The 14,272-nt window shown below is 38.0% G+C and overlaps 1 protein-coding gene across 7 annotated transcripts in view; it reads right to left on the bottom strand.

The window, feature by feature from the left end:
- The window catches only part of MEOX2 (mesenchyme homeobox 2), a 230,549-nt gene that overhangs the window by 41,514 nt on the left and 174,763 nt on the right, over window positions 1–14,272 (bottom strand). The gene's annotated exons all lie outside the window — the stretch shown is intronic.

Below are 14,272 nucleotides of genomic sequence, written 5' to 3'. Positions count from 1 at the left end.
AAAACACAACACAACAAAACAAAACAAAACAACCCAGCAATTAGCAAAAACACAAAACCATGGTGGAAATCTGTGGGGTTTTTTGACCTGAATGAAAGAAAGCTGCTTCAACAAGCACATAAACAGAGTCGGCAGGAAACATCTTTGCTAATTTACATGAGCTAATTTAATAAAATTTGAGGGGCAGAAACATCCAGTTCATTTTCAGCCTTTGCTATACCTAATGAGCATTCCTCTCAGCGTTTTTTCTACTCCAAACTAACGTTCAGGTTTAATGTTTCTGTTGCTCTAAGACTTTTGCATAGACTATTGTCTATAAGTGATAGTACACTAAACATCCCTTATGCCAAAGTTACCTCTGACCTTCAGCTGTAGAAAAAAACCTTCAGTAAGAAAATGAAACAAAAAAATTTGGAATGAATGACTTGGGGATAAGAACAAAGACGACTCCTTGGACTAACTAAATCCAGCATATAAGGATGCATGAGAAGCGGATTCGAAAGCTGGATGATGAAGAGAAGGAACAAATTAATAAGGACTGTAGTGGAGCAAGAGACAAGGTTCAGAAAAAGAAAGTTCAGAGTATTTTAAGATGAGTATCAGGCCAAAATTCCTGCAAGTGAGATTTATTACACCATGGAGTCTGTTTCCTGAGACTACTAATGAAGGCAAGCTATTTTTTAAAGTCCAAATGAGCATTTAATAAATTAGTACCACACTCGTGAACCATATACATAACCTGCTTTGTCACACTGAATTGAAAGAAATCAACCCACACTCAAGCCTTTTAGTCATCACTACTTCACTCCATCTGTCACTCGTCTATAAATCCATATAAGTATGGATTGCTGTTGGAGGAGGTGTATCTTTTTCCTTGTAAATAGGATTCCTCTAGGAAAAATTATGTGTGACATTTGAGCAAGTTTTTCTTTCCTTCCCTTTTTTTTTTCTTTTCACCTGTACTGTGACTTATGTCCTTCCAATCATTCCCAGGTCTGCATAGCTAGACAGCAGTGCAATTAATTATGTTGTAATTAATTCTCTCAGGGAGTATATTCAGCTGTCATCCACTCTACCACCTGACCATCTTTTGCATTTATTACACTGGAAATGATGCCATCCTTAACAGATACTCTAAAGCTTGTAGTTCTTTTGGGAGCAAGGGAAAGCTTACTCTGGTATAGAGTAGCATAGAGGGGACGATTGGGAGAGATGGAAAGAACCCATTGTGAAGGCTGGAAGTGAGGTGAGTAGGCTAGTGATGAAAACTGGTATTATTACGACAAAAAAAATCTCTCAGTTATGACAGTTTTGCGGCATTTCCTGAAGGAGGGCAGCTTCTTGATCCTTTTTAATATCCTTATTAGTCTCCAGTTCAAGAAGCGTATATGAGGACATGTTTAACTCTCATTGAAGTCAATGATTTTTTAGCATATGCTCCATTTTTTTCACCAATCAGGCCTTTAATCTGTTCCTTATGAACATTTAGGATTACAGAGAAGTCTTCTGTTTTTGAAGTTGCTGGAAACATCAGCTTGCTGATGAGAGGTGGGGGAAGGGAGCAGGACTCCATCACTTTCAGAAGTCTGCAACTTACTTGGTTTATTTTTTTCTAATTTTGACCAGAATGGTGTCTAATTACCAAATTTTAAACTCTCAAATCTTGTCTTCTAGGTTCTAACGTGTGTGCTGCAGAAATGTGAGTTACTGTAACAAGACACTTCTAGGCTTTTGTTAGGTATAAACTCACAAATACTCTCATTCATCCTTCCTCCCTCCATAAGGTTGATAGATCTCTTACCAAACACCAAAGAGATTTAATTCTGGGAAGGGGAAAGAAGAGTTGAGACAAAAGCCGTAAAACTGTCTCCGTCCTGCACTGCAAATGCACCTCAGTTCTGGCATCTACTGCTTTCGGCTATTTCAGTCCTGGAACACAACCCTCTCCACTGAGCCTGAAGGTTGTGCCAAACTCTATGGCGACTCTTGTGATATGGAAAAAAGCCCATGGAGACTATCTGGAAAGTAGCCAACCTTGTGATCTGATCCTCATGTGAATTAATGTCTCCAGAGTTCCGATTTAATATCTTCTGTCATTTTACTGTGCCCTCTATTTGCTGACATTACACTGAAAAACTCTAGATACTGAAAATAACAGCAAAATTGCCAAGCCCAAGGATTTGTATCAGCAAGACTCCTGTACCTTTTCTCTCTTTGCCTCCAACTTCCTCATCCTCCACAAACTGTTTTTAAAACACCTTTAGGAATAAAATGGCACAGGGTAACCAAGTGTGGGGCCAGTCAAATCAAGTGCACTATCCAGGTCCCTATCTGCTCTTATTTTAGATGTACACATGCGCACACACACACATACACCACTCACACACAGAAAACCTATCTGCTCATGTCTACTATATCAATGACATGGAACCACAAAAACGTATTTTATAGGTTGCAAGATTCTTCTTATAGAAAACTAGAGTAAAAGGACAAATTGCCAAGGCTATTTAAAGAGTTTAGAGGCACCTTCAAAACGAGACTACTTTCTTTGAAGCACATTTCTTCTGGCACAAATAATTATTACCTAAAATATTGGTAAGAAAGTTAGGTTTGGCTTTTTTTCACCCATTTGGCTTAGTTTCAAACACTTCCTTTTCATACAAGTCTCTGCTCAACACTACGAACACCAACGGTATTAGATACCAACCATCAGCATTGTCATGTCTGGGTTATGCTTGATATCCACTATAGCTGTTTACAGAATCTGTTCTGTGGTGCACATCCTTATGAAGTTAAAGTCTCAAGAAGAGAAGAGAATGCACAAGAAACACCTTTTTTGCTCTTTGTTTTTGTTTGGTTTGTGTTTTGTTTCTTTTCCTGTTTCCTTTCAACCTTACACACCTTTCTTACGCACCATAAGCGCACAGAGGGCCATGGCTGACCTACAGTTACCAAAAGTGAGTTCACAGTAAAACAACTGATGTTTCAGGAGCCAATGGGATAGTCACTGAATATTGCTTCTGGATTTTTCTTGCATGTAGATAAGTTCTACTGATGACACAGAAGAATTTGAATGGAAAAAGGAAAAGCACACTTAAGACAGCACAGAGAAAACACTGAGGTAGATAAGAAACAGGAGTGAAACATTAGCTGAGCAGCAGTTAAGCAATGACTTGCAGGGAAATAAATTTAACTCTGAAAGGATAAGCTGGAACCAGAAGATGAATTCTAGGAAAGCAATTTCAAAAGGGTGTGATTTCATCAACTTCGGGTTTGGCAGGGTTAAAATAGGAACCAAGACAGGGCCAGGGCAAGAAAACAGGATTTGATTTCTGCTAAGTGGTGTAAAAGTCATTTGCAAAACAGTCTGAAAACACATTGGAGAGACTGATAAAAGCAGCTTGCAAACTCTCATGGCAAAGTAGATCTTCTAAACCATAGTTTTCACCCTGTTCAGAACAAGTGGAAACCCCTGACCTTGTACAGGGGAAACCAAGGACAAAGTTGTTTTTCCCCTGTAAAAAGATGCTTTGTGCTTTACCCAAGGTCTCTTTTGTGAGGATTTTTTTCTTACATCTGTGTATTCTTGCCCTGAAAGGAAAGGAAATGTTGTCTGCATAACACCAGCTATTAGGGTTTATGGAGAGAAGAGATATAAGAGACACTAAATAACGTTGCAGAGAAGGTGCAAAGGCTGATTAATGTGAGAGCTTCTTTATGTGCTTCTTGTGCAACATGCTACACACATTCTCTGAACTTGCTTCAGTTCCCAAACTTGCAGAATCACTCTTACAGAGATATTTAGAGAACATGCTCTCTGCCAAATAACTTCTCAACTAGTAAGGCTTCATGTAGGCTCATATGAACATCTCAGATAAAAGCAGTACTTCTTGCATTTCTAGCTTCATATGAATCTCACCACCACCTTTTGTAACCAGAGTCTAAAAACATGCTTAAAAAGCCCTTTTAATTAATAGGCCAGAAATAACATGTAGCCAGACTCTACTATATAGGTAGCATGGATCTTTCCACTTCTCTAGATAATCGGTTCAACCATATGTTTCAAGGTTAATACGGATGCAGCTTTTAGTGCGTGCGTGTGTGAATTAAGGCTGTCAATTAGTTGTGGAAACATGCTTGAAAGGCACAAGGCAGAGAGAGCCTCCATAAATAATATTCTTTATGGTATCTACACATATGTTGTGGAACTACAAACATTTCTTAGCTGCACACCATCAAGCTGAAAGACTCAACGACAGTGCAGCAATCCACATGCCTGTGCTTAACTTTTTCAACACTACACTGTTATTCCAAGTGAATTACACACACTAACCTATGCTTTGACAGGATTAGACCATCAGTACACAGGCTAGCAAGCACTGAGGGACTTTTGTTGAGGGCAGAGAACAGTTTTCCCAAGAACTTTGAAGAAGACTTTCAAAACCCACCTGGATGCATTCCTGTGTGGACTACTCTAGGCGATCCTGCTTTTGGCAGGGACGTTGGACTCGATGATCTCTGGAGGTCACTTTGAACCTCTAACATTCTGTGATTCTGTAAGTTGTATTTCATAAAAGGTCCTTCAAAACTGATGGCCATATTCATCCATTGTACTTGAAACACACAATATCTATCAAAAATTTTTTTGTTTGGGTGTCATGTCTGGCAAAGCACTCCTGATATGCCTGCAAATACAAAACCATGAAGTTTCTGATACATCTTGTGCCAGCAGACTCAATTGACACCTTTTCTGCACGTCTAAATTTCAGTTTGGAACCAGTGGAGTAAAGATAGTTTTACAGGGTTTGAATACTGTTAGATTTCTGTACATAATCTCATCTTAGAGCAGTAAAGATGTCTGCCTTGTAAAGTTGCAGCTATGTATCGAAGTGTAAAAATCAAAGGGGTCAGAATGCTTAAAGAAAAAAAATACTAAAATGCAACATTAAACCAAAGTTCAGCAACATTTCTGCCCTTGTCCCCAGCTTTTTCCCCTATATATATTTACATCACTAAAACAAACAAACAAAAAAAAAAGGAAATTTAAGTTGTTCTATTTACTACTTTCAATATATTGATTCATGAAAGTATTGCACAGACTGAATAGTCACTCTTCTTATTCACCCAGTAATCTATTAAAAAAAACATGTAAAATAAAGTCAGAATATTACAAGAAAATACAATGCTGCAGATTCAAGAAATGGACAACTCCTAAATGATGCCTTCCAATTTCATTTGACTTTGCTCCATTGATCCGTAGCTGTTTCATCTTGCATTGCCTAACAAATTAACTTTACCTACCAGTACTGATCACTGAAATTCCTAAGTTATTTTAGGTGGACATCTAATGAAAGTCCAATTAAAGGGCAGTAATTTGTTTTGGAACAAAGAAAATACTCATCCTGCAAGGATAAATGGGAACTGAAAGGATATACAGGCATATACTCCTTCAGAATCTGACTTGTTTAATAAAAGAGAGGGAGCTGGGAGTGAGATCATTAGTGTGCATTGTTCTAATGCCCTTAGGAGCACAGACTTTACACACAACGGTCTTGCATGGTACTCATTGTGGCACACCACCCCCCTCCAAAAGAAATCAATATTACTATGTCACTTTGGAGTCAGTCAAATCAGTAATTTAAAAGCACAAAGGATTTGCAGCATTCTGTTCTCCCCAAGCCCTGTCTAAGGTGAATGTAACTCACCAGCTTTGACAGAAAATATCAGTTCAAAAGGAGTGAACCTGTCTTAGCCCCCATTAGATTGCTGTTTTCTTCTGGCAGAAAACACTGCCCTGGCATATTAAGCTCAAAGCTATACAAGGCATCTTCAAGCACTCGACATTGCCGCCTGGGCTTCCATTCACACCATTCTTAGCAGGTCAGTTTGCCAAAGCCTTGCAAACTACACCATCGTATAGTTCACCAGCACATATCACTTCAGTGCTTTTTTCCTTCACTAACCCAGCTGGTACTTCCACGAATTTAGGAGACATCTAGTCACTGCTCCTACCATTCTTTTCACAGTAATAAGCACATTGTAACAAGAGGGGTTTGCTTATCCACACATCCTGGGAGCCTAAGGAGTTCTGCTACTCTGCACCAGCTGAAAGCCTTCAAAAGCTACTGAGCCCCATATGCCTGAGGAGCCACACTCACCCTGTTAAAACACTCCTTTCCAAAAATGCCCCCACGCACACTCAAAATACACCACTACTTCTAGAATATACCATTTTTGACTTGGCAGGTAGAAAACCCCACAGTTCATTCAACTCTCTTCATAGCTGTATTGTGAGTCCACATATGTCCAACAGATTTTTTAGTGCCTATTTTTAGAAGGACTAAAGTGGGAATGTTTTTTTTCCCCACTTGATACATTTATGTGACTAATGCCCCCATTCCACCAGAGTGTGTAAACATACACTTAACTTCAGGTGGGTTCATATCAGAGTAACATGACTATTTCTGCTGTGAAGTCCTGCTCCACTTAATAGTTAGTTTTAACTTCAGCATACCCTAGATTTCATCCATCTCCCAACACAGAAAATTAAATGCATTGTAGGTTCACAGTCTAAGAATTAAAACTCACAATGGTGGCAGAGGCCAGCAAAGTGCATCTAACAAAGTTTATGTAAGGCAGCATTTGTTCAGGCTCACTTGCTAAAAATAAAAAGATCTGAGAGAATGCAGGAGGAAGGACTTTTAAAAGCCTGCAGTAATCTGTTTTAGTTTTTCATATCCTATTTGCTATAAAATAATGTTCAATCATCCAAATATTCTCTAGTACAAGAAGAGGAAAGAAAGAAAGAAAGAAAGAAAGAAAGAAAGAAAGAAAGAAAGAAAGAAAGAAAGAAAGAAAGAAAGAAAGAAAGAAAGAAAGAAAGAAAGAAAGAAAGAAAGAAAGAAAGAAAGAAAGAAAGAAAGAAAGAAAGAAAGAAAGAAAGAAAGAAAGAAAGAAAGAGAAAGAAAGAAAGAAAGAAAGAAAGAAAGAAAGAAAGAAAGAAAGAAAGAAAGAAAGAAAGAAAGAGAAAGAAAGAAAGAAAGAAAGAAAGAAAGAAAGAAAGAAAGAAAGAAAGAAAGAAAGAAAGAAAGAAAGAAAGAAAGAAAGAAAGAAAGAAAGAAAGAAAGAAAGAAAGAAAGAAAGAAAGAAAGAAAGAAAGAAAGAAAGAAAGAAAGAAAGAAAGAAAGAAAGAAAGAAAGAAAGAAAGAAAGAAAGAAAGAAAGAAAGGAAGAAAGGAAGGAAGGAAGGAAGGAAGAAAGAAAGAAAGGAAGGAAGGAAGGAAGAAAGAAAAGAAAGAAAAGAAAGAAAGGAAGAAAGAAAGAAAGAGACTCAGTGTTAAGGTTTCATAATCCACTGGATTTTATTGGTTTAGTAAAACTATGCTCTTCCATCATAAATGAAAGATTTGAGTCATTCCTTTGAGACTTGTTTCTTTTGCTGTGTGGTCAATTATTTTGTTTCATTTGTTGAAAGGAAAGATAAAAGGAAACTTGGATTCAAGCACAAAATAACTTCTCTTTCAAATGACCATTAAGTTTTCATGTATGTTTTCTTCTGCTTATGTACTGTAAGGGCCTCTTTCCCCACCGCTGTGAGGGCTATGCAGCACAGGTAATTTTTTAAGACAAAGTAGAGACTGATCTTTTTTTTTCTTCTTTGTATTGAAGCAGAAGCTCCAGCGACTTCAGACTGCATATTACCGAATGATTCAATTCGTCATTAAAAGCCAAAACATTTAGTAGCTAATTTTCAAACGTGACTTCTGATATTTTCTTTTGACATATAATTGCGTGCCTACTTAGTAATACACATAACTTCCAGTTAAGGACCCCACCCCAAAAACTATTTCTGAAATTCCCAATTCCATATGGAAAATAAATTCCTGTTCCAAATAGGTGGTATGGTACTGACGGTATTGTGTCCTGCAGGCCCAAGAGCTTAAAACAAAGAAGGTCCTCCCTAATCTCCAATTAACATTATATCCTTAATATCATTGATGTTAACAGGTAGAATTTTCACAATCCCAGTTGTTTATTTATAATGCTTAGTAGCGGACTTCAGAAGCAACTTTTTGTGTATGACAGTGACTAGGTCCCATTATATTGATTATTTTTTTCCCCACTTTGCATCTCTCATCAAACGCTAGGGTATGGTGATGCAACGCTGCACTAGTGATATTACAGATATGTATATAAAATTAGCAGAGATTGAAATAACCCCAGAGTGATTTACATTTTTGTCTACTAGAGTATTAAGTGGGCATAGCTTAGATAAACTTACCAAAGGACACAGATTTTGTAATATATATTAATAAAGAACAAGGACAACAAAGGCTTGAAAACTAAGACTGATGGCAGCAGTGGGTTTTTAAACAAGCACTTCTTTGCTGTGTTTGCCAATGGAAGCATGAGAAACAGCATACCACAAAAAGCATAAGCACGAACTAGCACAGCTAGCTGGTCTACCTCCTTCCAAGCTAAGCTACATTTGTAGTAAGAATGCATGTCTTCAAATCTGGCACTACCAAAAATCAGTGGCAGTTCTGTCATCAACAACTTCCAGGTGAAACTTTCCTTAGCATGTATGTTTACAGACCATTTATTTTAATAACTTTTTAAAGTAATTCAGATACTCAAAATACATACAAGACTAGACTATGTGCATCCAACACAAGTCCACCAGGCTCTTTTTTTTTTCCTTCTTTAACTCAGGCTTTGATTAAATACAAAAGAAAAGCAGCTCTCTGGTCATCAAAGACCCCCAAAATCAAATTACTTCTTTCTGTGCACACCTATCCTGCCACAGAAGCTCATGCTCTTAAGGGTGACGTGAGGAGGGCTTTTTCTGTCGGGTGGCTCCTACCCTGCCACCATCTTTGAGAAACAGTGATGCAGATCTGCAAGTCTTTAAAGCCTACTAAAAAAAGCGCAAGCGCACGCACGCACGCACACACGCACACAAAGCCTTTCATTAAATATAAGCTTACAGCACTTTACAAATGGAAGGCAAGCACTGGTATTGCCATTGCACAGACATGAAAGGATAGGGCACAGGCTTGAGACAGATCATAAGGCTGGGTTCAGTGCCCAGCTGTGCACTGATGTAATGAAGTAGCCTCGAGCACTGCTTATCAAACTTCTCTAACACCACACTATTTTCGTTAGGACCTTGTTAGCAACATATGCAAGTATTTACATTTTTAAAATATGACTTTCCTTTCACGTCCTTTCAAGTTGCATTCTTAAGTGTATTAGAAAAAGCACACGGGATAATACAGTAAAAATAGGGATTGAACCCAAGCCCACCGTAAATACGTTTTACTGATCGATTTAAACGTTGCTCGTTCTAGCAGATGAAACCAAAGTTATTTTGCTTCCTTTGTGGAGACCAGCAAAACTGTTAGGTAGAATATATTTTGCTACTGAAAGAAACACGCCAGGGCGACTACTCACTCTGCCGCGTAACACCATATTTGCTGAAAGCAATATCAGATTATTAGCAGACAGCAGCAAAGATATTCTTGCCACCTCCCCTTGATTTTCAAGGCATAGAGCTCAATCTTGCTTTTGAGGACCTCGAGGATAGAACATATCAAGTCATCACATGACTAAAAAGTAAGTATTACCAAATGGCAAACTATACGCAGATTAACAGCGTCAGTTTAAAAGCACTTATTAAATAGGTAGCACATCTAAAAAGGGCAACCAGTCTAACAGCAAGTCCGCAATCCGATTACTTACTGTGCAACAACACCAGTGTGCCAAGGATGTTAGGACAGGTCTTATATTAGGATGGTAAAGCCAGCGAAATTAAAATCAAATATATATGTATATATAATGCTGAATTGGCAGTGCTCAAACAACAAGGTTATCCTAGTATTTTATCAGGAAGTGTTTGCAAAAATTCCAAAGCCCTTTTCTTTCTCTACCACGCAATGGCAGTTTAAAAATCCTGAACGGTAACCACAACCACGAGGTTCTGAAAAGTTTTAGTGGAATTTTCTCCAGATACTGCTAGAATGTTTGGATCTTCCCTCCCTGTGTTTCCATATCTCTTCCTGTGTTTGGTTCTAGTACCACACTTCTTACTCATCCAGATCCCTTGGTGACTTTGCTTGGAAAACTGGGGTCGTCGATAGTGCTTAATATTAAACAAAAGAATAACATGCAATTGTGCTTCTGCGACAAAGATTTGAAACAGAGTAACACAGTTGAGATCCAAACGATCCAAAATCCTTCAGCACTTCAGCAGCTCCACTACAGTCAACAGACCTTCTCACAAAAAACATTTGTGCTCCAGTGAATGTCTGGATTAGGACCCCGATGTTTCTCAAAGGGCAGGTTGGGGGGAGGAAGTGCAAATCCTACCGAATGATACATATAAACAGACAGGAGTAGCTAATTAGAGGCCATACTTCTTTCTGTCCACACAAAATTACTCTTTGCTTTGTGCAGACAATTCTGAGAATGCATCAGTAAGATAGTGTTTAAAATTTTTACAGTCCCAGGCAAGTTCCTGATTGTATTTTCTAACAGCAGAAGTGAACACGCTGGAAATGTTCGCCTACTAAACAATCCAATAAATAGCCCACTAGGTAGCCCAGTATTTGCTAAGCAATCAGCCTTAAAAGTTTTCTCTTAAAACTATGATCATTATTCATCAGATTTTGGAATCGTTTCATTTACAAAAGCTACAGAGATGTTTTTCTTTTGTTGCTGGGTTGTTTTTTCTAATGGTAAGTGATGCTTTGACACTGGATACCAAACAAATTAACTATTCCCAGAAAAACTCTGCTTTATTATGATTTTTTTTCTTGCTTCCGTTTACAACCATACTGAAAAGCACAGACATATTGATGAATCAGTTACACAGTTCTTTTTGACTACAAGTGTGCAGCTCATTTTTCTTACTGATGTGTTTCAGAAACCAATCAGAAGGCCTCAAAACCCATGATTTTGCAGTATTTATAATCATTTATCAAAATGACCTGCTTTTTAGAGACCATTTCAAACAAGTATATATGATTTATGATATTTACATGTGTTTAAAATAAATTCCCTGGAGATGTAACTTTTTCCTGCTAGCATGTTGAGAATAGGTAGGTTATAAAAGACATTAAAACACTGGCAGGGGGGAAGTATTGTTTTCTTTTCATGTGATTTGTCAATGAACAACCAGCAGAGAAGCTATTGAAACACGGGATTACTGAAATGTTTTTTTGTAAGTGCTTCTATAAGATACTATTGTAAGTACAGTCAAAAATATGAATAGTTGCTATAACCTGCTAGCCTTTCCTTCGAAATCTGTGCCATATTAACAACATTTTTTCATGTCAAACTTGGGGAAAAAAAATAAAAGCTTCTCATGCCTAGGGGCATGTGTTTAATCACATTAGACTTAAACTGGAATCCAATTTACTTATGTATTTATCTATCACAATTAAATGTTTAAATAGTTACACTGCTTAAAACTCCTTCAACACTACTCAGCTTCCCTCGGGCCTTTTCAGCACAGAAATGACTTTTTTTTTGTCACCACAGCATTTTAGGCTTCCTTAGGGCTACCAGATTCACTTTCTTTTCATACTTTTCAATAAATTTAAATTACATTTTCTACATAGATATTAACATGATTTTCTCCTGACCGAAGTTTAAAGAGTACTTAGAAGCTCAGTAAGACAACTTAGACAACTGCTTGAGAATTTTTGCATTTGATGTGCCCTGCATCTTCCAAGAATCAAAACCTACTCTATAAAATCCAGAAATAAAATGGCCCCAGAAGTCATAGGCAAGTAATGAGAAAGGGAGGCATTAGAAAAATCCAAAATATTCCATATAGAACATCTCGTACCATAGAGCAACAAAGCACTCCAAGAATATGTTTTTTATCCACTCAGCATGGTTTTCCTCCGCACCTCATTAGCACACAATTCAGACCATTAGTGCACTTCAAAATAAGCAATTTTATTTGTAACCTATCCTCAGATTTAGCATTGTCTTCTTACTTCTGCATCCTCGACATAGGCAGAGCTGAGTTACAAAGCCAAGGATGCAGACACCATTATTCACTGCAAAACGTTAACTTCCAGAGATTTGTGTGTGTCACTCCTCAGCTCACAGGCTACTTTGCTGACCCACTTCTGGGCCTACGCAGGTTGAAAGGAATGTTCTGAAGATAATGAGAGGCAACTACAAAACCTGGAGACACTGACAGCTGCAGCATGCGAGGTTGATGACTAAGTAAAGCAGTTATTTCCCAGTGCTTTACAGCAAGAACAGCTGACAGTTTCACCCTGTTCTGTAGCAGCCCATTCAGTATCTTCGAAGGGAACTTCCCAAACTGCTTAAAACCTGAGTTAGGGCAAAAGAAGTCAGGCAGGGATGCTAACAGGGAAGCACGTTTCACCTTGCTTTCTCAATCCAAAACAAAAGTACACAGCATAGCGCAAAACATTTCTATCCTTCCCTTTCCCTGCAGTATGTGAGTTCCAAGGCAAAAAAAGCAAGCACAGGGACAAACACCCAGTCCATCATCCAAAATTCTGCTCATTCTCCAGATTTTTGTAAATAAATGCAAAAAAATTCTACTCCCACCAACATAACAGATAAATGAAATGAGGCATCTCTGCTGGTAAACTTTCAGAGTATCCTCACGGCTGAGCAACAGTTACTAGCTTAGGACGTGATACAAGGAATGTTCGCCTTTTACTTTCTTTGAGCTATCTATAAACTCAGCTTTATGAATGAACGTTCCTGATCTTAAACACTCCAAAATAAAAGCAGAGTAATGCAAGAAAGGGGTAGCCTAAGGTTAATTCAGCTCTGAAATGCAGAACAGATTCAGTGCTCAAGAAAACACTGAACATTCTGTGGCTTTAAGTGATATTCTTAGGAAGAGGAAATACATCTGTAAATAAGCAAAAGCATTAATAATTGTCTCAGAACGCTGGCACTGAAACTTAAACAGTCTCTCTTCATGTCTTAGCTATTTACTATTAGGATTTTATACAAACGCCTATTGAAGTAGTTCCAAGTGTGATGAATATGTCTCCAAAAAGTAGGAAAGGCGTGGATGAAATTCTTTCAAGTACAGTAATTTCATTAAAAAAAAAACAAAACAACAAAACAGATTAATGAGAAATAAAGGGGATGATTTTCAATCAAATAAGGGGCAATTATAGATGAGAAATACAGAAATGCTGTGTCTTAAAAGTAATTGTGGCTGCCATACATTAGAATAGCATTAAATACCTAGCACCGAGGTTCTGAATTAATGAAGGGGTGGGGTTAAATGTTCAGTCCAAAACTCAGGGTTTTCCTGAAGAAAACCCAAAGGCACAGCAGCTACCCACTTGTTGTCAAAAGATTTTCAGTTTGAGAGATTCAGAGTTAAGTGAACGGCCATAATACTTCTTTTTCTTAGCGGAAGAGAGGAGGAAATAGTTACCTGCACTGATCTTCAGAAAGTCTTAGAAAGTGAGGTTTGGAATACAGCACAAGATAAGTGGCTAAAGGCTTGAACCCTTCTCCACTAAATCCAGCAGAAGACTCCACTCATTTCAGAGTAAGGTTTGGGACATTCCCCACTCAGTTGTTGTCAGTTTTTTGGGTTTGGATTGCAGAAAGAAATAAACAGAAAGTGATACAGGCACTTCCTTGACAGTGAAAGGGACCGATTTCCTTGTTCCCTTCAGCTTTAAATAGACTGACAAACACAGTAAATCCTTACACCAACAGGCATCCAGTTCTCTTCCTAGTAGTAACAAGGACTCAGTATCACTCATAAACCTCATGAAACCAAATAATTTTTTATCTCTCAAAATGTAATGAAGATGCAACAATAGAGCTCACCACCAGCGTTCTAACTAGATACGGCTTTTAATCTTGGAAGAGTTTCCAGCCTATGTAAAATGAAATTCAGTTAATCTCATTGTGAATTCCTGTAAATGTATGTAAATGACAGTGTGGAAAAAATATGCTATCCTTGAGGGATTTTAATAAAAAAAGTTTCTGTTGCTTAGCACTTTACCAAGCTCACAACATTTTGAGTGAAAGAGGTCACGATTTCAGTTCTGAACTTTCTAACTATGTGGACAAACCTTTCGCTTTCTCTTCTTCAATAACAAACAATGCACTTACGGCTGCTATTGGATTTTCAAACTGTTGAGCTCTCTCTTTTTCAAGTGTCTCCTGCCTGCCTCGGACTTGTTTGTGATGACCCCTCGGTTTATGTGCGCCCTAACGGAAGTGCCATCAGTCGCGCTGCCTTCTCC

Source organism: Pogoniulus pusillus, chromosome 28 (assembly GCF_015220805.1).
Source record: "Pogoniulus pusillus isolate bPogPus1 chromosome 28, bPogPus1.pri, whole genome shotgun sequence".
Lineage (NCBI taxonomy): Eukaryota > Metazoa > Chordata > Aves > Piciformes > Lybiidae > Pogoniulus > Pogoniulus pusillus.
This window is presented reverse-complemented; position numbering and strand designations above follow the sequence as displayed.